At 45.7% G+C, this 27,782-nt stretch overlaps 1 protein-coding gene across 2 annotated transcripts in view; it reads left to right on the top strand.

Moving 5' to 3' along the window:
• Window positions 1-27,782, top strand: part of bmpr2b (bone morphogenetic protein receptor, type II b (serine/threonine kinase)) — a 398,476-nt gene that overhangs the window by 11,201 nt on the left and 359,493 nt on the right. The window lies entirely within an intron of this gene.

Below are 27,782 nucleotides of genomic sequence, written 5' to 3'. Positions count from 1 at the left end.
CACCCACAATGATTCAACATTTTGTTCATTTGAGCCAATATCGTGTCTCACAACTGCCGTGATATCATCCTTTATTAACAGAGCTACCCCACCTCCTTTCCCTTCTTGTCTATCTTTCCAAATCGTCAGATACCCCTGTATGTTTAATTCCCAGTCTTGGCCACCCTGCAACCATGTTTCTGTAATGGCCACCAAATCATACCCATTTGTAATGATTTATGCCGTCAACTCATTTACTTTATTTCGAATGCTGCGTGCGTTTAGGTAGAGTGTTTTAATACTAGTTTTTAATCCATGATTTTTAGTTTTGACCCCTCCTGCAGCCCCTTTACATTCAGTGGCCCTTTTTGTTTTTTGCCTTGGGTTTCTCTGCCCTCCACTTTTACTCATCTCCTTTCTGTCTTTTGCTTTTGTCTCCTTTTTGTTTCCCTCTGTCTCCCTGCATTGGTTTCCGTCTCCCTGCATTGGTTCCCATCCCCCTGCCATATTAGTTTAACTCCTCCCCAACAGCACTAGCAAACACTCCCCCTAGGACATTGGTTCCAGTCCTGCCCAGGTGCAAACCGTCCAGTTTGTACTGGTCCCACCTCCCCCAGAACCGGTTCCAATGCCCCAGGAATTTGAATCCCTCCCTACTGCACTACTGCTCAAGCCACGTATTCATTTGAGCTATTCTGCGATTCCTACTCTGACTAGCACGTGGCACTGATAGCAATCCCGAGATTATTACTTTTGAGGTCCTACACTTTAATTTAGCTCCTAGCTCCTTAAATTCGTCTCGTAGGTCCCCATCCCTTTTTTTTTAACCTATATCGGTACCAATGTGTACCAGGAGAACTGGCTGTTCACCCTCCCTTTTCAGAATGTCCTGCACCCGCTCCGAGACATCCTTGACCCTTGCACCAGGGAGGCAACATACCATCCTGGAGTCTCGGTTGCGGCCGCAGAAACGCCTATCTATTCCCCTTACAATCGAATCCCCTATCACTATCGCTCTCCCACTCTTTTTCCTGCCCTCCTGTGCAGCAGAGCCAGCCACGGTGCCATAAACTTTGCTGCTGCTGCCCTCCCCTGATGAGTCATCCTCCTCAACAGTACTGAAAACGGTGTATCTGTTTTGCAGGGGGATGACCGCAGGGGACCCCTGCACTACCTTCCTTGCACTGCTCTTCCTGCTGGTCTTCCATTCCCTAACTGGCTGTGGACCCTTCACCTGTGGTAAGACCAACTCGCTACACGTGCTACTCACGTCATTCTCAGCATCGTGGATGCTCCAGAGTGAATCCACCCTACATGTAGGGTTGTCATGAGCCAGGTGGTAAGGCCGTACCCTTTGTCTCCCAGTAGCCAGCTCTGCCCTTCTGACTGCTACTCAAACATGTCAGATATAAGGCTGTCGTGTAGGATGAATGCATCATGGGTGCTGCCAGGGTATCTTGCATTGACTGACATGATGTGATGCATGTTGTCACACACGAGCTGCACATCCACGGAGTGGAAACCTTTTCTATTCCTGAACAGCTTGGCATCCTCCAAAGGTGCTCGCAAGGCGATGTGGGTACAATCAATGCAGCCCTGTACCTTTGGGAAGCCAGCAATCCTTGAGAACCCCACAGCCCTGTTATGGATTGCTTGGGTGGTCATTTGGAATTTGATGAAGTCATTCCTCCGCGCATACAGTGCAGCCGTGACCTGGCGAATGGAAACATGTGTTGCATGTTGAGAGATGGCGCACACATTTCCAGTTGTAGCTTGAAATGATCCCGAGGCATAGAAGGAAAGTGCAGCTATAACCTTCACTTAACTGACAAAGCAGTCCACCTGATGCTTCTCGGCTGCAGGTCTGGTCTCAGCAATTCACAGATCTCACGTACAACTTCTCTGCGGAAACGCAGCCTTCTGACACAATCTGCATCGCTCAGGTCCAGGTATGAACGCCTGACTCGAAATTGCCGAGGTGGTTAAGGCCTCCGCCCAGCAGCTTACGGGCTCTGATGTTCCTGATGTGATGAGCTCGAATCAATTGTCTCCTACATAGCACAATGATGCAGAACGCTCGCAAAAGGTATGGCCGGTGCGGGAGGCCACTTGGCCTGGGCTAGGTGCGGGACGACAACGCACCGGGCGGCCACTTGGCCTGGGCTAGGGGCGGGAGCGATTGAACTGCCGACATCGGAGCACACAGAGCGGCTGCAGGAAGCAAAATCACGGGACAGGCTGCAGCAAGCAGAGTATTCACCCCATAGTTCAAGTTAAACTTTCAAAGGTCGTCAAAATGGCAGGAAAGCAGGCAGCACAAGTTCGCAGTTCTCCCTCCCTCCCCCCAAGGTATATATATGGACCGCACCCAAAGGTCTTTTGTCCTCTCCTCCCTACCCTCCTCGAGTCTTGTGACCTCTCTCTCCTCCTTCCCCCCCCACCCCCCCCCCCCCCCCCCCCCCTTGAGGTTTGTGACTTCTCTCCCTCTCGCTCCTCCACCCCCCCCCCCCTACACACATCCAGCCTCTCCGGTTGCTTGCTACAGCCTGTCCGGTGATTTTGCTTCCTGCAGCCACTCTGTGTGCTCCCGCTCCTAGCCCAGGCCGAGTGGCCGCCCAGTGCGTTGTCATCCCGCACCTAGCCCAGGCCGAGTGGCTTCCCGCACCGGCCGGTCTGCTGCCTTCCCTGGCCGAGTTTTCAGATGAAGGTAGGACTTAGTTATATTTTTTATTATTGAATGCTTATTACTTTTTGTGTTTTGTTTAGTTATTCTTGTAAGTCTTGATGCTTTAGGTGCAGGTCCTCTCCGCTTCCTTTCCCGGCCCTATCCCAGGCCGAATGGCCTTCGATGTACCTACCTGCGCTGATTTCTTAACTCTCTGAAGTGGCTACATATACTGGCCTAAGTAGATTTGGAGTAACTATTAGTTGGCCAAAGTTGCCTAAATGGCCAAAACGCCCCCTTTTGAGAAAAAAAACTAAACTAAAAAAAATCCTAACTAACTCATTTACACTGGTGCAAATTGAATGTGCAAAATGAGGATTTTTAAGATACTCCAGAAAAATCAAGTTACTCCAAAAAAAAAACACAGCAACTCCTGGCCAAAATTGAGCCCTAGTCTTGGCATCCCACTGACTTACATTTGCAGAGTCCTGAGTTAGATGATCTTGGCTGATAGCAGTGTGGGTGTTACAATTAGTGTCTGTGGAGAGGAAACAACTCAGCCAGGGTTCCCCATCATTATCCTGCACATTAATACATGAATACTCTCGCTGTCTAGGCTCATGCATGGAGAATAGCCATTTGATACTGGACAGTGCCTGTTAACAGTGTCCCATCCAAGAACTGGTCAAGACCGATGTGATTCCATGTTGCTGTCTGCCCTATGTTTTTCTACCCTTGCAATAGCTTGAATATTCTACTACTTTGGTGATTTTCACAGCATGTGTTAATATATTAATCCTGCGACCAATAAGCAAAGTGCTCTCTTGTATATTGAGTGCAGGTGCATTTGTGTACCGTTATCTCTTACTTTTCTTCTCTTAACCCATTCCTAGTCTTTTATTTCTCTCCTGTGAACTCGCTGTCTTCACTGGCTAACTCTGCATTTCTCTCTTGCCCACCCACCTTCCCCTCCTGTGTCTTGTACTCTGCATCTTCCTCCTCCTCATCTTAAACTGCCTGTCCCCCTTCTCTCTTATGCCCTTCCCTTCTCTCTCGGGAGTTCTCAGTTTCTCAATTTATTTTTTCTTTCCTGCTTTTGTTCTCCTTTCCCTTCCTGACTTCCTTTTCCTGAACAATTTATTCCTAGGTATGTATAGATTGCACCCTGCAGGATGTGACCTGTGTCTCTACTTCCCTGAATACTGAACTCCTGAGCTAATGTATGTTATAGGAATAAGGCACATCGCATGACAGAAGGGTGAATTCTTGGGCATCATGTTGGGCTATTGATCATCATCATAGGCAGTCCTTTGGGATCGAGGAAGACTTGCTTCCACTCTTGAAGTGAGTTCTTTGGTGGCTGAACAGTCGAATACTAGAGTCACAGACTCTGTCACAGGTGGGATAGTCGTTGAGGGGAGGGGTGGGTGGGATTGGTTTGCCGCACGCTCTTTCTGCTGCCTGCGCTTGATTTCTGCACACTCTCGGCGTTGAGACTCGAGGTGCTCAGCGTCCTCTCGGATGCACTTCCTCCACTTAGGACAGTCTTGGGCCAGGGACTCCCAGGTGTCAGTGGGGATGTTGCACTTTATCAGGGAGGCTTTGATGGTGTCCTTGTAGCGTTTCCGTTGCCCACCTTTGGCTCGTTTGCCGTGAAGGAGCTCCGAATAGAGCACTTGCTTTGGGAGTCTTGTGTCTGGCATGTGGACTATGTGGCCTGCCCAGCAAAGCTGATCGAGTGTGGTCAGTGCTTCAATGCTGGGGATGTTAGCCTGACTAAGGACGCTGATGTTGGTGCGCCTGTCCTCCCAGGGGATTTGTAGGATCTTGCGGAGACATCGTTGGTGATATTTCTCCATCAACTTGAGGTGTCAACTGTACATGGTCCATGTCTCTGAGCCATACAGGAGGGCAGGTATTACTACAGCCCTGTAGACCATGAGCTTGGTGGCAGTTTTGAGAGCCTGGTCTTCAAACACTCTTTTCTTCAGGCGGCCGAAAGCTGCACTGGCGCATTGGAGGCAGTGTTGGATCTCGTTGTCAATGCCTGCTCATGTTGATAGGAGGCTCCCGAGATATGGGAACTGGTCCACGGTGTCCAGGGCCGCACTGTGGATCTTAATGATTTGGGGGGGCAGTGCTGTGCAGTGAGGACAGGCTGGTGGAGGACCTTTGTCTTACGGATGTTTAGCGTAAGGCCCATGTTTTCGTTAGCTCCAGTAAATACATTGACTATGTCCTGGAGTTCAGACGTATGTATGCAGACGCAGGCGTCGTCCGCGTACTGTAGCTCGACGACAAAGGTTGGGATGGTCTTGGATCTGGCCTGGAGACAGTGCAGGTTGAACAGGTTCCCACTGGTTCTGTAGTTTAGTTCCACTCCAGCGGGGAGCTTGTTGACTGTGAGGTGGAGCATGGCGGCGAGAAAGATTGAGAAGAGGGTTGGGGCGATGACTCAGCCCTGTTTGACCCCGGTCCGGACGTGGATTGGGTCTGTGCGTTGGTAAGGATCACTGCCTGCATGTCGTCGTGGAGTAGGCGGAGGATGGTGACGAACTTTTGGGGGCATCCGAAACAGAGAAGGGCGCTCTGTAGACCCCCGCGGTTGACAGTATCAAAGGCCTTCGTAAGGTCGAAGAAGGCCATGTATAAGGGCTGGCGCTGTTCCCTGCATTTTTCCTGTAGCTGTCGCGCTGCAAAAATTATGTCAGTTGTGCCCCATAGGGGACGAAATCAGCACTGTGACTCCAAGAGGAGCTCCTCGGCCACGGGAAGAAGACGGTTGAGTAGGACTCTAGCGACGACTTTCCCAGTGGCTGATAGCAGGGAGATTCCTCTGTAGTTGCCGCAGTCAAACTTGTCCCCGGCATGATCTCCTCCCTCCAGATGAGAGAGATGAGGTCCTGTATTGGCACCAGCAGTGCCTCTCCGCCATACTTCAATGCCTCAGCAAGGATTCCGTCCGCACCCGTAGCCTTGTTGTTTTTAAGCTGCCTTATGGCTTTTTCTACCTCGTGCAGCGTTGGGGTCTCACTAAGGTGGTGGCAGGTAGCATGCTGCGGGATGGAGTCGAGAACACTCGAGTCAAAGGCAGGTTCTTGATTGAGGAGATCTTCGAAGTTGTCCTTCCAGCGGGCCCTGACTGCTTCGGTGTCCTTGGCCAGCAGTGGGGTGGGGCCTTGGGTATTTGGCCCACAGATGGCCTTGACTGTGATGAAGAATCCTCGTTACATCATGGTTGTCGGTCAGCTGCTGTATCTCCTGTGCTTTCTCCATCCACCACCTGTTCTTTAGGTCCCGGGTTTTTTGTTGGACCTCCGCCTTGAGCCGTCTGTAATGTTACTTTGCTGCTCCAGCGTTGGGTTGTTGTTTAAGGCTCGGAACTGCCCTGTGCTTGCGATCTATTAGCTCTTGGGTCTCCTGATCATTCTCATCAAACCAGTTCTGGTGTTTCCTGGTTGGGTAACTGAGCATCTCTTTGCAGGCACTGGTTATGGAGGCCTGGAGGGCAGACCAAGCACTGTGGGCATTCTGCGTCTCGGGGGTCACGCCAGGTTAGCTGTGAGGCGCTGGCTGGAAAGGGCTCTCTTAGCTGGGTCCTTAAGTGCTCCAGCATTGACTTTTTTACAGCACTGCTTCTGCTGCCCCCTCCGTTTTGGGGCTATGTTGATGTCGATGATGGATCGGATTAGGCGGTGGTCCGTACAGCAGTCGTCGGCTCCTGTCATGGCGCACGTCCTTGCGATCACTGGCTCGGACGATGACATAGTCTAGCAGGTGCCAGTGTTTGGAACGAGGGTGCTACCACGATACCTTGTATTTGTCCCTCTGGCGGAACAAGGTGTTGGTGATGACAAGTTCGTGCTCTAGGCATTTTGTCAGGAGTAGGGTACCATTGGAGTTGGCTTTCCCTACCCCCTCTCTGCCAATCACGCCCCCCCCCAGAGGTCTGTGTCCTTGCCAGTGCTGGCGTTGAAGTCACCTAGGAGGATCAGTTTGTCGCCCACGGGGGCGCAGGACAGGGATTTTTCGAGGTTGGTGTAAAAACCCTCTTTGACCCCATCAGTTGCATCGAGTGTTGGGACGTACGCACTGATGACTGTGGCACACTGGTTCGGGGATAGGGTGAGTTGAAGAGTCATGAGGTGTTCGTTAGTCTTGCAGCGGGAGTCTTTGAGGCGGTCAACCAGCTCGTTTTGGAGGCGCCGTTCTTCCTCTTGTTTCCCTTTCCAGAAGAAGGTATAACCTCCACCTTGTCCTTGAGCTGGCCTTCCCCTGCCCGCCGGGTCTCGCTTAGGGCGGCGAATTCGATATCAAAGCGTCTAAGCTCCTAGGCAACTATGCCGGTGCGGCGTTCCGGCCTGTCGCTGTTGGGGTTGTCCATGAGGGTCCTGACGTTCCAGGTCCCGAACTTCATGTTAACGGAGTGGAAGATGTCTGTGTGTGAGTTCTTTTAACGTGGGGTGGCCGTTGCACACCGGCAACCACACGGGCTTAACTGGGCAAGGTCTTGGTCCAGTGGCAGCCACTAGCTCGATAGCAGGTCACTTGCCTGCCTATCCTTTTGGTTGGAAACTGTTCTGTAAACTGAAAAATAAATCATAATGGACTTTCCACATATAAAGAACTAATTTTGAGAAGCTATTTTGAAGTGACACTAAATACAAATGCAAATATATTCAACTACACTGGTGGCAGTCTTTAAAAAATTCTCTCAAATTAAGCTGCAAAATGTTAACGAGTTACAAAATACTTGTGCAAAATTTAAGAAATTGTTCAACCAATTGAGGAGTATGTCACCTCTAAATCCTGACCTCATGTACCAATGAGGAATAAGGAGTACATTACCTCTATGTACCTGATAACATTAACTGTGTACAATACAGTAGAATGACAAGTATTTTCCTGATGCAGTATAAGTATATTATACCTTTACTCCTGATAATGCTGCTTGTTGTCAGTGTTTTACTCTCCCCTTATAATGCTGCCCCTGTAATGGCCCAAGCAAAGCTTTATTACAACATCCTAACTGTAAATTCAGTTGGAAGCTTTCCAATCCAAGCTGTACGGGCCAACAATAACAATTTTCTCTCTGTCGCGGCTGGTCTAACCCTTTTGAAAGTTGCTGGTTGAAGGGGCAGAGTGCCTCAGCCAAGAGCTGTAATGGTGGAATTACTAACACTGACATTCTGATAACCTCTAATTCACAAATTCACTCACATATTTAACCATCTGGGAAAATCACCTACAAATGATTATAATTAACTTTTAACCAGCTTTTATATTTTCTATTTCTGTTCTTTTAAAACATTTTTTTGTCTGCTGATGCACGAAATCTCAGTGGGCTGGGGTTCCACAAGCACCGGCAGCCCTCTGATACACCATCCAAGTTGGCATTCTTTAAGTGTGAGCCTAGGTAGAGAGTGTCAGAAAGCTGTTTACCTGTGGAGGGTATCAAAGCTGAGCACAATTCTCTCCTTGCCTGACGCTCACTTTCTAGCAGGAGTTACTGACACTGATGGGGATGTTTCCTCTTTCTAGCCCAGAATCACTGCCCTAAATACAAGCCCGACTGACATCAGTTAACTCAGTACCGACTGGAATTCAAGTGTGGAACCTTGTGGTCTCTTTTTAAGGCATTACTCAATGTCTTTACCAACTGAACCATTGGGGAACTGATTGTAATGAACTGTCACAGGCTTATTTTTTTTTAATGACTTGGATGAGAGACCGAGTGTAATGTAGCCAAATTTGCTGATGATACAAAGATAGGTGGGAAAGCAAGTTGTGTGGAGGATGCAAAGAATCTGCAAAGGGATAGATAGGCTAAGTGAGTGGGCAAAAATTTGGCAGATGGAATATAATGTGGGAAAATGTGAGGTTATCCACTTTGTTAGGAAAAATAATAAAGCAAATTATTATTTATATGAGGAGAGATTACAAAATGCTGAGGTACAGAGGGATCTGGGGGTGCTTGTACATGAAACACGAAAAGTTAGCATGCAGGTACGGCAAATAATTAGGAAGGCAAATGGAATATTGGCCTTTATTGCAAGGGGGATGGAGTATAAAAGTAGAGAAGTCCTGCTACAACTGTACAGGGCGTTGGTGAGACCACACCTGGGGAACTGCGTACAGTTTTGGTCTCCTTATTTAAGGAGGGATATATTTGCATTGGAGGCAGTGCGGAGAAAGTTTAAGAGGTTGATTCCTGAGATGTAGGGGTTGTCTTCGAAGAAAGGTTGAGCAAGTTGGGCCTATACTCATTGGAGTTCAGAAAAATGAGAGGTGATCTTATTGAAATGTATAAAATTCTGAGGGGACTTGACAGGGTAGATGCAGAGAGGATGTTTCCCTTTGTGGGGGAATCTAGAACTAGGGAGCACAGTTTCAGAATAAGGGGTTGCCCATTTAAAACAGAAATGAGGAGGAATTTCTTCTGAGTGTCGTGAATCTTTGGAATTCACTACCCCAGAGAGCTGTGGAGACTGGGTCTTTGGATAGATTTAAGGTGGAGATAGACAGATTTTTGAATGATAAGGGAGTCAAGGGTTATGGGGAGCGGGCAGGGAAGTGGGGTTGAGGCCAGGATCAGATCAGCCATGATCTTAATGAATGGCGGAGCAGGCTCGAGGGGCCAAACTCCTGCTCCTATTTCTTATATTCTTATGTTATTTTTATTCTTGCTCATTTAAAAGTTAACTTTGTTTGAAACAGTGAGACTGAGTGTTGTTGACCTCATGTGAGCAGCTGCTTTGTTGGAGTTATACTGGTGCTTGCAGTGTGAGCAAGCTGTACCATTAGACATAGTGGCTGAAGCGCCAGGTTGCAGTGACTGTGTCTGCCAAAGCGAGCTCTCCTTCATCACCCTGTTGCGTTCATTTAGGTCCCAAAGTCAGTTCCTCCAATAATGATGTGAGCCCTCACTGTTTGAACAATTAATATCAAAAAAGATCAATCGAAAGACAGAGATTAAAGGAATATTAACATTATCAGTAGTTAGTGTGGTTGCATATTAGAGATTTTGATCTCCGTTTTTCTGCCCGGTGCAGTCGGTAACGGCTATATGCATTCCTGTGAAGGGGGGGAGGTACTGCAACACTCCATACTGGTTGATTCCAGAGCAGTTTTGCAGGAGCCCTGAGAGCAGAATGCTCTATCTTAGCCTCTCCTGCTCTGACGATGCTCAAGTGCTGGTTGCAGAGTGACATTGATGTAGCCTTGGGAGCAGGTTGATGGTCTGTCCTCTAGACTGGGTAACATCCATAGACTTAAGTTAATAAAAAAAACAAAAGATGCCATCAGTAATCTACTAGGTAAAGAATCAGCCTGAAGGACACCTGGTTTGATCCTGGACAATCTCATCTGGGCTTGCTATAGAGATGTTAAAATTGGCAGTGATGCCAAGTCAGTTGGTGTTCATGCCTGCTCTCAGGGCTCCTGGAAAGCTATTGTGTGTGGATGCCTGGTGAGGATAGGATTGGGCTCGAGCAGTGTTGGCCTCTATGATTAAGTCACCTGCTGACACTGCAGGCTCACATTTGAAGGAGAACATTTGATTGGAAGAGGTAAAGGAGGGCTGCTGCCCCAGCAAAAGTCAGCACCTTCAGGACAGGAGGATAGAAAAAAGCAAGCTCTGAGATTGTGTTCTTCCAGTGTAAAGAGAAACAGAATGAATCACGAAAGAAAAGGAGATTTGGAAGGCCCAATGCCACATAGGAAGAGCAAAAACAACAGGGAAGGGTTGTTCCTGTTGGTGTGAGCAATATGCTTTGGTTGACAGTTTGGTGCTGTCAGGAAGCAGCAGCTGGTGCCTGTTCCATGGTTTGGTTGGTATCATGTTCCATGGTTTGGTTAAGAACATAAGAACATAAGAAATAGGAGCAGGATTAGGCCATTTGGCCCGTTGATCCTGCACCGCCATTTAATAAGATCATGGCTGATCTGATCATGGACTCAGCTCCACTTCCCTGCCTGCTCCCCATAACCCTTTATTCCCTTATCGCTTAAAAATCTGTCTATCTCTGCCTTAGATATATTCAATGACCCAGTCTCTACAGCTCTTTGGGGCAGAGAATTCCACAGATTTACAACCCTCTGAGAGAAGAAATTCCCCCTCAACTCAGTTTTAAATGGGCGGCCTTTATTCTGAGACAATGCCCCATAGTTCTAGTTTCCCCTACGAGTGGAAATATCCTCCCTGCATCCACCTTGTCGATCCCCCTCATTATCTTATATGTTTCGATAAAATAACCTCTCATTTTTCTGAACTCCAATGAGTATAGGCCCAACCTACTCAACCTATCTTTATAAGTCATCTCCGGAATCAACCTAGTGAACCTTCTCTGAACAGCCTCCAATGCAAGTATGTCCTTTCTTAAGTACGGAGACCAAAACTGTATGCAGTACTCTAGCTGTGGCCTCACCAATACCCTGTACAGTTGTAGCAGGACTTTTCTGCTTTTATACTCTATCCCCCTTGCAATCAAGGCCAATATTCCATTTGCCTTCCTCATTATTTGCTGTACCTGCATACTAACCTTTTGTGTTTCATGCACAAGGACAGCCAGTTGCCTCTGCACTGCAGCACTTACAAATTTTTTTCCATTTAAAAAATAATTTGCTTTTCTATTATTTCTGCCAAAGTGGATAACCTTATATTTTCCCACATTATACTCCCATCTGCCAATTTTTTGCCCACTCACTTAGCCTGTCTATATACCGTTGCAGATTTTTTGTGTCCTCCTCATAATTTGCTTTCCCACTCATCTTTGTATCATTGGCAAACTTCGCTACATGTTCCATGCTTTGGTTGGTCATGTTCCATGCTTCAGTTGGTGCATGTTCCATGGTTGCTTTGTCTGCTGATTAGTCTGCGCTCCAATGTGCACTTTGATTTCTGTTCAGTGTTGTGTTGTCTGGTAGCCTTCAGAACATGCAGTTGACTTCACCAGCTAAGAGCAACTGAACTGATAACTTCATGAAAAACAAAAGTACCTGAAAGTGCTATTCTGAGAAAGTTTGACCATGAGGTTCTTTATAACTGGATAACAGCCAATTTAAAAGAGATCAAACATACATATGTAATCAGCTTTGTAGATTGGGTATTTTGGAAGATTGGGGAGGGATAAAATTAGCATTGCAGAATTCTGTGCCGCTGAGTAGGGAGTTTTCTTGAAGGTCAGGTTAAAAAGTTCTGATAATTTTTCAGAGACTACAGATTGATTTTGATAAGCAGGTGATGGGTGTTAGATTGTTAAGATTCTCTCTGTGGTTATTCCACCTCCCTTGATTTGTGTGGCTTTTGCCTTCTGTACCTCAACCAAGTGTGGGACATCCAGTGTTGGCAGGTAATTCAACCAAATTTGATCTTGTTTATATCTGATATTCATGGCCATGCACGTTCTAGCAATGGTCACGGAATAGTGAGAGAGCTTGTATCTCCTTATCCCAGGGCTGCCGAAACCCTACTGCTACTCTGTCTGAGATCATCTAACTCAGCGCAAGCTGAGAATTAAACCTGGCACTTTCTGGTCTGTTAACATCCTCTCTCCAGTAACTGAGTCCAATCCTATTCTCACTAGCGAGCGAGATTCACGCACTCACTTCAGAAGGATCACTGAGTGGTGATCAGAAGCAATCCTGTTTTCACCCAGTGTCTGCACACTTACATTTTCATTGGATAGTAATCAGGAAAGTGAAACCTTGATGATTTCTTATCCTGAGTCCAGAGGTACTGGGGCCCACTGTGCTGCCTCTATTGGCACGCTGGCTGAGATCAACCAACTCAATGCTGACCAGGACTAACCTGTTCTATATGACTCAATTGCATACTGCAAGCTGCATTTAGTAGTTTATAACCATACAATTTTGTTTCTGGCATTTTGCTCACCTGTTAAAGGCCTCCCATTGCTGTGCCGTATTTCCCCCTTCATCCACCTCCAGATAAAAATTATCAAAATAATAAGCTCTCCAATAGCCGAGTGGGGAGATGCAGTGTGTAGTACTAATCCATACAGACCAAGAAAGTCCCAGGCTTGGTTTTTGCTTCGTGCTGAATCGTTGGTCTCAGCAGTTGCGCTACAATGAGCCTTGGTCCGATGGTGTCTTGGGGTGTTGGGAGGGTGGAATCAACCAGAGTTTGTGCTTCTGATCACTATTCAGTGATCCTGCTGCGAAATGTGCATGTGTGTGCCAGATGGGAACAGGTTTGAGCTTGGCTATGATGCACCCCCGTCCCCCCCCAAATGACCAAACAGCCAGCCAACACTCGCTGAATAGGCTCAAGCATGTACAGTAGCTACATAGGTGAGATACCAGACGAAGGATGTCACTTGTGAAATCGTACCACCACATGAGTCATCAAAGTAGAGAAGAGTATTTAATTTTTTTTAAATTGCACCACATGTTTCACTGTGAAGAAATGACACACTGCTCAGCTGGTCCTCATGCTTTGGTTATTTGGGGAAATCTGCTGCAAAGGAGGAATGATCTCCACTTTGTTGCCCTAGTTCCTGCCAGCCATGGAATGGAGCTTTCCTTAATACTTTCCTTCTGTCTCTCTCTGTATACTCATCAAGGAGACGCCCACAGACTCATTCCTGGTGGCATGATGTATAAAGCCAGCAAACCTCAATATTTTCTATTTCACTCGAGAGTGATGCAATTCTCTGAGTTTCAAGATACACTTGGAATTGTGAAACATGGATCTCATTATTATAGAGCAAAACTGATAACTGGGAGGGTTTTGGGTAAATGTTGTCACCAGGTTTGATATTAGTCAAAACACTTTATTGCTGAATGATGCCTGCTCCGCCATTCAATAAAATCATGGCTGATCTGATCATGGACTCAGCTCCTCTTTCCTGCCCGCTCCCCATAACCCCTTATCCTCTTATTAATTAAGAAACTGTCTATTTCTGTTTTAAATGTATTTAATGTCCCAGCTTCCACAGCTCTCTGAGGCAGCAAATTCCACAGATTCACAACCCTCTGAGAGAAGGAATTTCTCCTAATCTCAGTTCTAAATGGGCGGCCCCTTATCCTAAGATCATGACCTCTAGTTCTAGTCTCCCCCACCAGTGGAAACATCCTCTCTGCATCCACCTTGTCAAGCCCCCTCATAATCTTAAACGTTTCTATAAGATTACCTTTCATTCTTCTGAATTCCAATGAGTAGAAGCCCAACCTACTCAACCTTTCCTCATAAGTCAAAACACACTTCCCTGGGATCAACCTAGTGAACCTTCTCTGAACTGCCTCCACAGCAAGTATATCCTTTTGTAAATATGGAAACCAAAACTGCACGCAGTATTCCAGGTGTGGCCTCACCAATACCCTGTATAACTGTAGCAAGACTTCCCTGCTTTTATACTCCATCTCCTTTGCAATAAAGGCCAAGATTCCATTGGCTTTCCTGATCACTTACTGTACCTGCATGCTATCCTTTTGTGTTTCATGCACAAGTACCCCCAGGTCCTGCTATATTGCAGCACTTTTCAATCTTTCTCCATTTAAATAATAACTTGCTCTTTGATTTTTTTCTGCCAAAGTGCATGACCTCACATTTTCCAACATTATAGTCCATCTGCCAAATTCTTGCCCACTCACTTAGCCTGTTTTTGTCCTCCTGCAGCCTCTTTATGTCCTCCTCACACATTACCCTTCCTCCCATCTTTGTATCATCAGCAAACTTGGCTACGTTACATTCAGTCCCCTCTTCCAAGTCATTATCCCTGCGGCACCCCACATTGTTACTGATTGCCAATCAGAGAATGAACCATTTATCCCGATTCTCTGTTTTCTGTTTGTCAGCCAATCTTCTATCCATGCTAATATATTACCCCAACCCCGCAAATTTTTATCTTGTGCAGTAATCCTTTATGTGGCACCTTGTCAAATGCCTTCTGGAAGTCCAAATATATCACATCCACTGGTTCCCCTTTATCCACCCTGTTCGTTACATTTTCAAAGAATTCCAGCAAATTTGTCAAACATGACTTCCCCTTCATAAATCCATGCTGACTTTGCCTGACCATATTTTGCTTTTCCAAATGTCCTGTTACTGCTTCTTTAATAATGGACTCCAACACTTTCCCAACCACAGATGTTAGGCTAACTGGTCTACAGTTTCCTGCTTTTTGTCTGCCTCCTTTTTTTGAATAGGGGCTTTACATTTGCAGTTTTCCAATCTGCTGGGACCTCCCCAGAATCCAGGGAATTTTGGCAAATTACAACCAATGCATCCACTATCCCTGCCGCTACTTCTCTTAAGACCCTAGGATGCAAGCCATCAGGTCCAGGGGATTTATCTGCCTTTAGTCCCATTATCTTACTGAGCACCGCCTCTTTAGTGATTGTGATTGTGTTAAGTTCCTACCCCCCCCCCCCAAAGCCCCTTGACTATCCACTGTTGGAATATTGTTCGTATTCTCTACCGTAAAAACTAATACAAAATATTGTTTAGAATTTCTGCCATTTCCATGTTCTCCATTACTAATTCCGTGGTCTCGTCCTCTAAGGGACCAACATTTACTTTAGCCACTCTTTTTTTCTTCTTTTTATATACCTATAGAAACTCTTACTATATGTTTTATATTTTGTGCTAGTTTACTTTCATAGTCTATCTTCCCTTTCTTAATCATTTTTTTAGTCATTCTTTGCTGGCTTTTAAAAGCTTCCCAATCTTCTGTCCTCCTATCAACAAGAGCAGGCATTGACGACGAGATCCAACACCACCTCCAGTGCACCAGTGCAGCCTTCGGCCGCCTGAGGAAAAGAGTGTTTGAAGACCAGGACCTCAAATCTACCACCAAGCTCATGGTCTACAGGGCTGTAGTAATACCCGCCCTCTTGTGTGGCTCAGAAACATGGACCATGTACAGTAGTCACCTCAAGTCGCTGGATAAATACCACCAATGATGTCTCCGCAAGATCCTCCAAATCCCCTGGGAGGACAGACGCACCAACATTAGCGTCCTCGTCCAGGCCATAATCCCCAAATTGAAGCACTGACCACACTTGATCAGCTCCACTGAGCAGACCACATAGTTCGCATGCCAGACACGAAACTCCCAAAGCAAGCGCTCGAGTCGGAATCCTTAACGGCAAATGAGCCAAAGGAGGGCAGCGGAAATGTTACAAGGACACCCTCAAGCCTCCCTGATAAAGTGCGACATCCCCACTGACACCTGGGAGTCCCTGGCCAAAGACCGTCCTAAGTGGAGGAAGTGCATCCAGGAGGGCGTTGAGCACCTCGAGTCTCGTTGTCGAGAGCATGCAGAAATCAAGCGCAGGCAGCGGAAAGAGCGTGCGGCAAACCAGTCCCACCCACCCCTTCCCTCGACGACTGTTTGTCCCACCTGTGACAGAGTCGGTGGTTCTAGTATTGGACTGTATAGCCACCTAAGAACTCATGCAATGAGTGGAAGCAAGTCTTCCTCGATTCCAAGGGACTGCCAATGATGATGACATATCCAGCCTCCTTTTTAGAAAGTTACCCTGTAGAATCCTTTTCTATCCTTGGTGAGGGTCAATTCTGCACATCTACTACTTTGAGGGGAAACAACTCTCCCTTTTTGAGGCTTTCTGTTTTTATTTTGATGCTTTCTATTTGATGGTTCATAATTTGTCTATCCTACACCATCCTTAACTTCACCATTGAAAAAATGTGAATCCTTTCCCCTTTTAATCATCATTGCTCCACCAATTTGTATCCAATGCTAATACATCACTTTTATATCTTATTACTGGAAGGTTTATTTTATTCTGCATATGTTAGGTAAAAGTTTGGATTTTTCAACATACGTTGCTCTAAACAAAACGGGTCCAATTCTATCAGCCTGTTGCCCTAATTATTTATAATGAACATAGAAAATGCTGGAAATAATAGGTCAGGTAGCATCTGTGGAGAGAGAAACAAAGTTAATGCTTCAGGTCGATGGCCTTTTGTTAGAACTGCAAATATTTGTTTGTTAGTGCAGGGGAGGAAAACCCTTTTCCTCTTTGGAGCCCTGTTTCAGCATCCACAGCTTTCAAAGCAAGTTTGGATGGGTGCAAATTAATGCTCCCTCAACATTGCCAAATCAGTGTACCTCAACCTCAATAGTGCCTCAGTCATATTCATCTCACCCGAATGAGATTGTGTTAAATTCCAACTCGTTTTTAGATTGTGTGAAATCTATTTTATATAGAAACCATGCAGTCAGTCGAGAGAGGAGACTTTATCGTCAATCTGACCTTGGGTCCCAGAGATGAATGAAGAGCTTGCTTGACCCACTGTGGTACACAGCATCCAAGGTCGTCATCATATGTTACAGTTTGTTTCCTGGTCCTCCTCATTGCTCATCTTTGAGTTTCCTCAAATATCATCTTTTAAAGAAAGTTCTGACAATTACACACAATATTCTGATTTTGGCAGTGAGTTATAACAGGTTAAAATAACTTTACAGATGCAGTGCAATGCTCAATATCCAAAAGCCCTGTATTAACTGTGAACTTTTAATGAATGGTCAATGACCACATTAAAATCTTTTTGATCTTTTCCAGTGATCATCAATGCATTGTGTGCACATGACTCCTGTACCAGAATGTGTTTCCTTTCATTTCCCTACATTAAAATCAATCAGCTATTCATTAGACTACTTAATTTATCCAAATCCCTTTAAATGGTGTCAAACTCCCTTACTCCCAAACTCCCTTACTGGTCACCTGGCCGAATAATTTAGTCAACAGCAAATCTGATAATACAATGTGTCACTAGACTTATTTGTTATCAAGTGGAGATAGCTAGCAAGTTGGAAGTCTAGAATTTTTTGAGGACGTAACTAGTAGAGTGGATAAGAGAGAACCAGTGGATGTGGTGTATTTGGACTTTCAAAAGGCTTTTGACAAGGTCCCATACAAGAGATTAGTGTGCAAAATCAAAGCACATGGTATTGGGGCTAATGTACTGACGTGGATAGAGAACTGGTTGGCAGACAGGAAGCAAAGAGTGGGAATAAACGGGTCCTTTTCAGAATGGCAGGCAGTGACTAGTGGGGTACCGCAAGGTTCAGTGCTGGGACCCCAGCTATTTACAATATACATTAATGATTTAGACGAAGGAATTGAATGTAATATCTCCAAGTTTGCAGATGACATTAAGCTGGGTGGCAATATGAGCTGTGAGGAGGATGCTAAGAGGCTGCAGGGTGACTTGGACAGGTTAGATGAGTGGGCAAATGCATGGCAGATATAGTATAATGTGGATAAATGTGAGGTTATCCACTTTGGTGGCAAAAACAGGACGGCAGAATATTATCTGAATGGTGACAGATTAGTAAAAGGGGAGGTGCAATGAGACCTGGGTGTCATGGTACATCAGTCATTGAAAGTTGACATGCAAGTACAGCAGGCAGTGAAGAAAGCAACTGGCATATTGGCCTTCATAGCGAGAGGATTTGAGTATAGGAGCAGGGAGGTCTTGCTGCAGTTGTACAGGGCCCTTGGTGAGACCACACCTTGAGTATTGTGTGCAGTTTTGGTCTCGTAATCTGAGTAAGGACATTCTTGCTATTGAGGAAGTGCAGCGAAGGTTCACCAGACTGATTCACGGGATGGCAGGACTGACATATGAAGAAAGACTGGTCAACTAGGCTTATATTCACTGGAATTTAGAAGAATAAGGGGGGATCTCATAGAAACATATAAAATTCTGACGGGATTGGACAGGTTAGATGCAGGAAGAATGTTCCCGATGTTGGGAAAGTCCAGAAGCAAGGGTCACAGTCTAAGGATAAGGGGTAAGCCATATAGGACCGAGATGAGGAGAAGCTTTTTCACCCAGAGAATTGTGAACCTGTGGAATTCTCTACCACAGAAAGTTGTTGAGTCCAGTTCGTTGGATATATTCAAACGGGAGTTAGATGTGACCCTTACGGCTAAAGGGATCAGGGGTATGGAGAGAAGGCAGGAGTGGGGTGCTGAAGTTGCATGATCAGCCATGATCATATTGAATGGTGGTGCAGGCTCGAAGGGCCGAATGGCCTGCTCCTGCACCTATTTTCTATGTTTCTATGTTTAGTGTGAGTGTTCCAGAATGCAGGGCTGGTGAAGATGGAGTGGAGGGTAAGGGAGATAGAGGAGAGCAGAGCCTCAAGATGGAATGGTGTGTGCTAGAATGTAAGGCTAGAGTTAGAGGTTGTTGCATCCATGCAGGGGTTTGTGGATAAGGATTTTGAATTTAATGCGTTGAGCAATGGGGAGAAGTGAGGACAGGAGTGACTGAGATGCAGATGGCAGAGTTTTGGATGAGTTGAGTAAGAGAAGGGTGAGTAATGCTCTTGAATGTTGTGCTCATTACTTGTGTGATAAATCATACCCTCGAGTTTCTCCCACTAATACCATCACCGCCAGTGTTAGTCCAGTACCCACTGCATTCACTCTACTGTTAGTTCACAATGCTGTCTCCACACAACCCAAATCTGTAAGGACAGTATCTCTAGTTGCATTGCTGGATGTTTGTCACCGTTCAAGTGGACATAGCATAACAATTTCACGCAGCCATCAATACAGCTTACTGAAATTCCAATGACAACACTGCTGGACAATATTCAGACTAATTTATGAATATGGTATCGCATGATTTAAAAAAAAAATTTCTAACAGTAGTTGATGATTCGATTTGTCTCTTGGCTTCCAGCTTTACAGTGTATGAGGGGAAAGAATATTGAGACTCAGCCTGTTAGAAAATTCCAGCATGTGACGGCATGTCTGAGCAAATACAATTTGGGCTGTTTATTACAACAGAAGATTGCTCCATCCCACAAATATGTTGGTTACACATAACTACTGTGTAATAATGCCTGAATGTCAAAGGCTTGCATTTTCAAAGGCTTCTCAAATAGGGGGCAGGATGGAGCCTCTCAGCCCTGTTGCTGCCAGCATATATTATGTGACTTTTTTGAGTTCTACTATTAAGCAAAATAGTTAGCTGTGTGTAAGAAATTATGTAACAGAAAAATTTACTACATTTATTCACAATTTGTGATCTTGTCTGTTATTGATTAGATGCAGAGTGAAAGTAAATATGATTTGATGCCTTCTCCTCTTGCACCCTTTTCAGGGTTCTAATGTAATTGCTGGCAGCTGCTGGCAGAGTCAGGGGAATAAGTTGCCCGCTATGCTGCCTAGTTGAAGACGATGGTGTGTGTGTGGATAACTCGCTTTCTTCTCTCAGTTGGGGAATGGCGTAGAATTTTTTATGTTTACAATACAATGAAAGGGTGCAAGTTATGCTACAGTTGTATAAAACTTTGATTAGACCTTAGCTAGCATACTGCGTTCAGTTATGGGCAACGCATCTCAGGAAGGATATATTGGCCTTGGAAGGGTTGCAGTGCAGATTCACCAGAATGATACTGGGGCTAAAAGTGTTAAATTATGATAGGTTGCATAAACTAGGCTTGTATTCCTTTGAGTATAGAAGATTATGGGGTGATCAAATTGAGGTGTTTAAGATGATTTGAAGGACTTGATAGGGTAGATAGAGATAAATTATTTCCTCTGGTGAGGGAGTTCAGAACAAGGGGGATTAACCTTAAAATTAGAGCTAGGCATTTCAGGGGGGAAGCACTTCTTCGCACAAAGGGTAGTGGAAATCTGGAACTCTCCCCCAAAAAGCCATTCAGGCTGGGGGTCAATTGACAATTTCAAAACTGAGATTGATAGATCTTTGCTAGGCAAGGGTATTAAGAGTTATGGAACCAAGGTGGGTAGATGGAGTTGAGAGACAGATCATCCATGATCTAATTGAATGGCGGAACAGGCTCGAGCGGCTGAATGGCCCACTCCTGTTCTTGTGTTCCTTCCTGTGTTCTTGCAGGGAGGCCATATATTAGGGCAAGGGGGAAAAATAGCAGAAAGGAACAGAATTGTAATCCTGAAAAGGGAGGTGGGGTGGGGAGGTTGTAGTTGTTAAATTAGATTGATGCAATGAGTGTTAAATCTGTGTTGAATATAGACTTTTGTACAGGTGGTGGTGTTGTCTATATTATTCGGAGAGTCAAGAATTGTGTAGAGTGGGCGTGAAGGGACTCAGATTCCGTGCTCGGGTTATGTATGTACTTATAAGAACATACCATAAGAAGTAGGAATAGGCTATACAGCACCTCGAGCCTGTTCTGCCATTCAATAAGATCATGGCTGATCTTCGACCTCAACTCCACTTTCCCACCCAATCCTCATATCCCTTGAATTCCCTAGAGTCCAAAAATCTATATATACTCAATGACCTGAGCTTCCACAACCCTTTGGGGCAGAGATTTCCAGAGATTCACAACCCTCTAAGTGAAGAAATTTCTCCTCATCTCAGTCTTAAAAGTTTAACCTCTTACCCTGAGACTCTGCCCCCTAGTTCTAGACACTCCAGCCTGGGAAAACAACCTCTCAGCATCTACCCTGTCAATCCCCATCAGAATCGTGTATATTTCAATGAGATTACTTCTTATTCTTCTAAACTCCAGAGAGTATAGGCCCATTATACTCAATCTCTTCTCATAGGACAATCCTCTCTTCACAGGGATCAATCTAGTGAACCTTTGTTGCACCCCCTCTAAGGCAAGTACAACCTTCCTTAGATAAGGAGACCAAAACTGTGTACTGTACTCCATGTGTGGTCTCAACAAAGCCATGAACAGTTGTAGCAAAACTTCCCTATTCTTGTACTCCTACTCTTGCAATACAGGCCAAAATGCCTTCCTGATTGCTTATCTGAAGGACATTTAGAATTATAGTATAGCTTCCCCGATGACCTAGTGGGTAAACATAGAAAATAGGTGCAGGAGTAGGCCAATCGGCCCTTCGCGCCTGCACCACCATTCAATATGATCATGGCTGATGATGCAACATCAATACCCCATTCCAGCTTTCTCTCCATACCCCTTGATCCCTTTGGCCGTAAGGGCCACATCTAACTCACTTTTGAATATATCTAACGAACTGGCCTCAACAACTTTCTGTGGCAGGGAATTCCACAGGTTCACAATTCTCTGAGTGAAGAAATTTCTCCTCATCTTGGTCCTAAATGGCTTACCCCTTATCCTGAGACTGTGACTTCTGGTTCTGGACTTCCCCAACATCGGGAACATTCTTCCTGCATCTAACCTGTCCAGTCCCGTCAGAATTTTATATGTTTCTATGAGATCCCTGCTCATTCTTCTAAATTCCAGTGAATATAAGCCTAGTTGACCAGTCTTTCTTCATATGTCAGTCTTGTCATCCTGGGAATCAGTCTGGTGAACCTTCACTGCACTCCCTCAATAGCAAGAATGTCCTCAGATCTGGAGACCAAAACTGTACACAATATTCAAGGTGTGGCCTCACCAAGGCCCTGAACAACTGCAGTAAAACCTCCCTGCTCCTGTACTCAAATCCTCTCGCTATGAAGGCCAACATGCCATTTGCCTTCTTCACTGCCTGCTGTACCTGCATGCCAACTTTCAATGACTGATGTACCATGACACCCAGGTCTCGTTGTACCTTCCCTTTTCCTAATCTGTCACCATTCAGATAATATTCTGCCTTTCTGTTTTTGCCACCAAAGTGGATAACCTCACATTTATCCATATTATACTACATCTGCCCTGCATTTGCCCACTCACCTAACCTGTCCAAGTCACCCTGCAGCCTCTTAGCATCCTCCTCACAGCTCACACTGCCACCCAGCTTAGTGTCATCTGCAAACTTGGAGATATTACATTCAATTCCTTCGTCTAAATCATTAATGTATACTATAAATAGCTGGGGTCCCAGCACTGAACTTTGCGGTATCCACTAGTCACTGCCTACCATTCTGAAAAGGACCCGTTTATTCCTACCCTTTCCTTCCTGTCTGCCAACTAGTTCTCTATCCACGTCAATACATTACCCCCAATACCACGTGCTTTAATTTTGCACACCAATCTCTTGTGTGGGACCTTGTCAAAAGCCTTTTGAAAGTCCAAATACACCACATCCACTGGTTCTCCCTTGTCCACTCTACTAGTTACATCCTCAAAAAATTCTAGAAGATTTGTCAAGCATGATTTCCCTTTCATAAATCTATGCTGACTTGGACTGATCCTGTCACTGTTTTCCAAATGCGCTGCTATTGCATCTTTAATAATTGATTCCAACATTTCCCCACTACCGATGTCAGGCTGACCGGTCTATAATTCTCTGTTTTCTCTCTCCCTCTTTTAAAAAGTGAGGTTACATTAGCTACCCTGCAATCCATAGGAACTGATCCAGAGTCAATAGAATGTTGGAAAATTACCACCAATGCATTCACTATTTCTAGGGCAACTTCCTTAAGTACTCTGGGATGCAGGCTCAAGCTAGTTATTTATTTTTGTTGTGAAACCAAGGCTATCGTGCAGGACAGCACCAAAGCTGATAAAATGATTATCCTGTGAGTTTTGGCAGGCTTACACAGCTGAGTCCAATCCTGTCTTTGTATGACATCCGCACACATGCACCTTTCAGCCAGAATCGCGGAATAGATATTCCCCTCTCCCCTAGGTCAGGGCACTGAGGCCAATTGTAGCGGCTTTGCCATTGTCCTGGCTTGAGATGAGTTAACTCGGCACAGTCTGGGGATTTGGAATTTCACCTCTTTTCAACTCCCCCCCCCCCCCTCCCCCACCACCACCGCCACCATATGATTGCTTGAACTTTCCCTGAGGGCTTTGGACAGTGGAAATGTACTGTTAGAGAGAATTGCTAAATTGATTCACATTATCTGTGTGTGGCTTAATATTATTACGATGAGCAGCAACATCACATCAGTGGTGGTGAAAGGGAACAGTACGCGGACGACGCCTGCGCTCAACTCCAGGACATTGTCAAAGTATTTTCTGAGGCGTACGAAAGCATGGGCCTTACACTAAACATCAGCAAGACAAAGGTCCTCCACCAGCCTGTTCTCGCCGCACAGCACTGCTCCCCAGTCATCAAGATCCACGGCGCGGCCCTGGACACCGTGGACCACTTCCCATATCTCAGGAGCCTCCTATCAACAAGAGAAGGCATCAACAAGAGAAGGCATCGGAGGCATCCAGTGCGCCAGTGCAGCCTTCGGCCGTCTGAGGAAAAGAGTGTTTGAAGACCAGGCCCTCAAAACTTCCACCAAGCTCATGGTCTACAGGGCTGTAGTAATACCCGCCCTCCTGTACGGCTCAGAAACATGGACCATGTACAATAGACACCAAGTCGCTGGAAAAATATCACCAACGGTGTCTCTGCAAGATCCTACAAATCCCCTGGGAGGACAGACACACCAACATTAGCGTCCTCGACCAGGCTAACATCCCCAGCATTGAAACACTGACCACACTCGATCAGCTTTGCTGGGCAGGCCACATAGTTCGCATGCCAGACACGAGACTCCCAAAGCAAGTGCTCTACTCAGAACTCCTTCACGGCAAACGAGCTAAAGGTGGGCAGCGGAAATGTTCCAAGGACACCCTCAAAGCCTCCCTGATAAAGTGCGACATCCCCACTGACACCTGGGAGTCCCTGGCCAAAGACTGCCCAAAGTGGAGGAAGTGCATCCGGGAGGGCGCTGAGCACCTTGAGTCTCAACGCCGAGAGCATGCAGAAATCAAGCACAGGCAGCTGCAAGAGCGTGCGGCAAACCTGTCCCACCCACCCCTCCCCTCAACGACTATCTGTCTCACCTGTGACAAAGTCTGTGGCTCTCGTATTGGACTGTTCAGCCACCAAAGAACTCACTTCAGGAGTGGAAGCAAGTCTTCCTCGATTCCGAGGGACTGTCTATGATGATGATGGTGGTGCAAGGGAGGACTAATAAATGGAAATTAAGCCATAAACACTTGTTACACTTGCATCCCAGCTGCTTATTATGATTGCCACTTGCATACAAGCACTGCTTGGGGTGCTCAGCTTTGATAACCTCATGGAGCACTGTTACTAGCCTGTCTGATGCAAGGACCCCATCGAGCTGTCAGTAAATGGCTCTTTGTACATGCCTATTCTGACTTGGATACTGATATTTGGAAGTGTTTTTTTTGGATATGTGGGCCAATGACATTTCTGTATCCCTCTCGGAATAGGAGGACTGCTATAGTATGAGGTTATTGCCATGCAGTCCTGCTGATCCGGACACAAAAGATGCAGCATGTGCTGCAGTCTACCACTCTCGGTTGGAGCAGCAGCCAATGTAGCAATTGAAATCACAGCAGGCGGGGGGGGGGGGGGGGGGGGGGGGGGAGGGGAGGGCAGGGCAGGAATGTAGAGCAGGATAGTAGAGCAGGATAGAGTGTGGTGCAGAGCTGATTTTTAAAAAATGCTAAAAAGAACCAGCCGTCTGGAGTTCATCTACTGTTGCATCCACGGCCATTGCTGGGCTGGCGGAGAGTGCCTTATGCACTGTCAACATATTTATGCTCTAATTGCATCGAGCTGGCTGACTCTTGCAGTGAACGGTGGCAGGAAATGTTGAGAGTTGCATGATATCGCTGCGTTTTTAATATGTGATTGACATCTCCCAGGAGACGTTCTTCCTTCTTTCAGGAATAGAACATGCCTGCGAGCCTTTCTATTGATTAATTATAGTGGTGGTGGGAGAATCTCCAAGGAGACCAATCTATTTATGTACTTTAGTAAAGGCTCTGACTATATGCACCCCTGTATGATAATCATCTGAACACAAAGGGAACAAAAGGTAGAAAGGGTATTTTGAGAAAAAGGATGAACTGCAGTCTGGGTGAAATACAGAGAGCAGGGATGATTGGAGTTTGTGTGAGAAGCAGACAAGACAGATTGTTCAATATGCATGCTAGACACAGGACGGTTCACATTTGTGCTGGGCTTGGGGAGGAGAACTGTGTTTGCTTTACAAATTTGGATAAGTTGTGGTTCTTAAAAGGTGTCCCAAAAAAACCCCTGTGTACTTGCTGCAAGGTTGTCTTGGAGAAAATGGGATAAATTCTATTGAAATGATCAGGAAAGGGTTTGATTTCAGCAAGGTAACCTTTGGGTCACTATAATTTGTCACACCTCTCTGTACTCGGGAGGGGAACTATTAACCAGGTTTCCCACTCCTGGTCGCTATCCAGTGGAGAGTGTGTGTTGTGTGGAGATGATTGGGCTCAGCTGTAAGGTCCTTGATGGTTGAATAGCCTGCTGACGCTCATTGTCCACATTGACACATGACAAATGGCCACTTGAGTGAAGCACGAGATGTCTGTCCTGAAACCCAGCAAGTGTAAGCACTTTCAGGAGAGGAGGGAAGAAATCTGAGGGAACAAGAAAGCTTTGGAATCACTGCAGCAGCAACAACAACTTGTATTTATATAGCATTTTCAAAATAGTAAAACATTCCAAGGTGCTTTACAGGAGCGTTATCAACCAAAATTTATAACACCGAGCCACATAAGGAGATATTAGGGCAGGTGACCAGAAGTGTGGTCACAGAGGTAGGTTTTAAGGACCGTCTTAAAGGGAGAGAGGTAGTGAGGCGGAGAGGTTTATGGAGGGATTTCGAGGTTATGGCCTTGGCTGCTGAAGGCACGGCCACCAATGGTGGAGCGATTAAAATCGGGGATGCTGAAGAGGCCAGAATTAGAGGAGCGCAGATATCTCTGTGGGGGGGAGGGGGGATTAGAGATGGGGAGGGTCGAGGCCATGGAGAGATTTGAAAACTAGGATGAGAATTTTAAAATTTAACGGTTTGTGATGCTCCAGATTTAGGGGGTTGCAAAACTACACTCAACACTAAGAAGGAAATTCCACCCAAGAAAAGAACCTCGCCTGCACAGTATGAAGTTGTGTGTTTTGCAAGGAGCTGGGAAAGCTTCACTGCAGAGTTAATTTCACAGAGGACAGGTTGTTGCTTTCTGACTATTAGGAGGATGGGTAGGGAGGGAGAGGAGTTTGGGCCAGAGAAAAAGGGTATTTCCTCCCACACATACATCTGAGAGTCTGAAGCCACGTCTCTACTAAACAAGTGAATATTTTTAATTTTCTGAACGCAGTAACTTTTCTGTTAGCCGTTCTTCATATGTCAGCGGTGTGGGGGGATCACAGCTGACCTTGCTTCTGTCCACACACATGCACTTTCTGTTTCCAGCAGAGGTCTCTCGACAGCAATCAGGAGAACCCTGACTCTCACTTTCCTCCTACCTTCCATCCCTAGCTGAAAGACAATTATTGCACCCCAGCTGTTACCTCAGTGGAGATAAATAAAAACTCAGAACAGACTGGAGATAGGAAGGGGGAAATGGAGGTTGGTGTGTAGTGGGGGATGGGGAGGAGAAGATTTTGTTACAGGTGCAAATTCTTTTTTAAATTCAAAAGAAAGCCAGTCATTGACCTGGAACTTGAAATGTACACAAAGTTATAATTGCACTGTGTATAGCCTCAACAGTTGCAACAAATAGTAACCTGGTTTTACCTATTTGCCTTAAAGTGACAGGTAAAGTTAGCAACTGAACATCACAGTCATATTGTGGCCTGCAAACTATCCATGAGAAACACTATAGGAATCTTACTAGTCTTCATGATAAAATTTCTTAACATCGATATTGAGCCCCTCAAGCAGTTGGTCAGTTTTCTCCATTCTAATTGGTTATTTTCTTTTGTTCATATTATGCACAACTTCCTTTCTAATTTCAATATTCTCCCCCAATCTCACTTAAGGCAAAAAAAATCTCTTGGATACAACCATGATGACAGTTCCTCACTCAGCCCAATTTATACTTCTAACACTAACAATACATAACAAACAGCAAAAATAATCACAAACATTAACCCAAACATTGACTCCAACAATTCTTCTCCAACCCCACTAGCCCCCTACCCTGCCTCACCCCCAGCATGATCCACCTCATTGGTCTCTAAATGTTCTGGCCTCTGAAGACACCCTTTTGACGCCCCCAAGCTTCACCCACCTCTTCCCAGATGACTTAGCTGTGTCCAGAGGCCTTGTGCTGTGCTTTAATGTGTACCCTCAAATAGAAAACACTTCCCAAGAGCCACTGTGCAGCTAGGGCTCCAACATGTATGCACTATCTCCAATGAGACTCCACTTCCTGTGCACACTTGGGTCCTTAAGCTAGGTGAGTGGGGGTGGCCCTGAGCGGAAAGTGTATGCACGCCA

The sequence above is a fragment of the Pristiophorus japonicus genome, chromosome 3 (assembly GCF_044704955.1).
Source record: "Pristiophorus japonicus isolate sPriJap1 chromosome 3, sPriJap1.hap1, whole genome shotgun sequence".
In the NCBI taxonomy this organism is placed as follows: domain Eukaryota; kingdom Metazoa; phylum Chordata; class Chondrichthyes; family Pristiophoridae; genus Pristiophorus; species Pristiophorus japonicus.
Note: the sequence above shows the minus strand (reverse complement) of the source record. Positions and strands in the feature narration are given on the sequence as shown.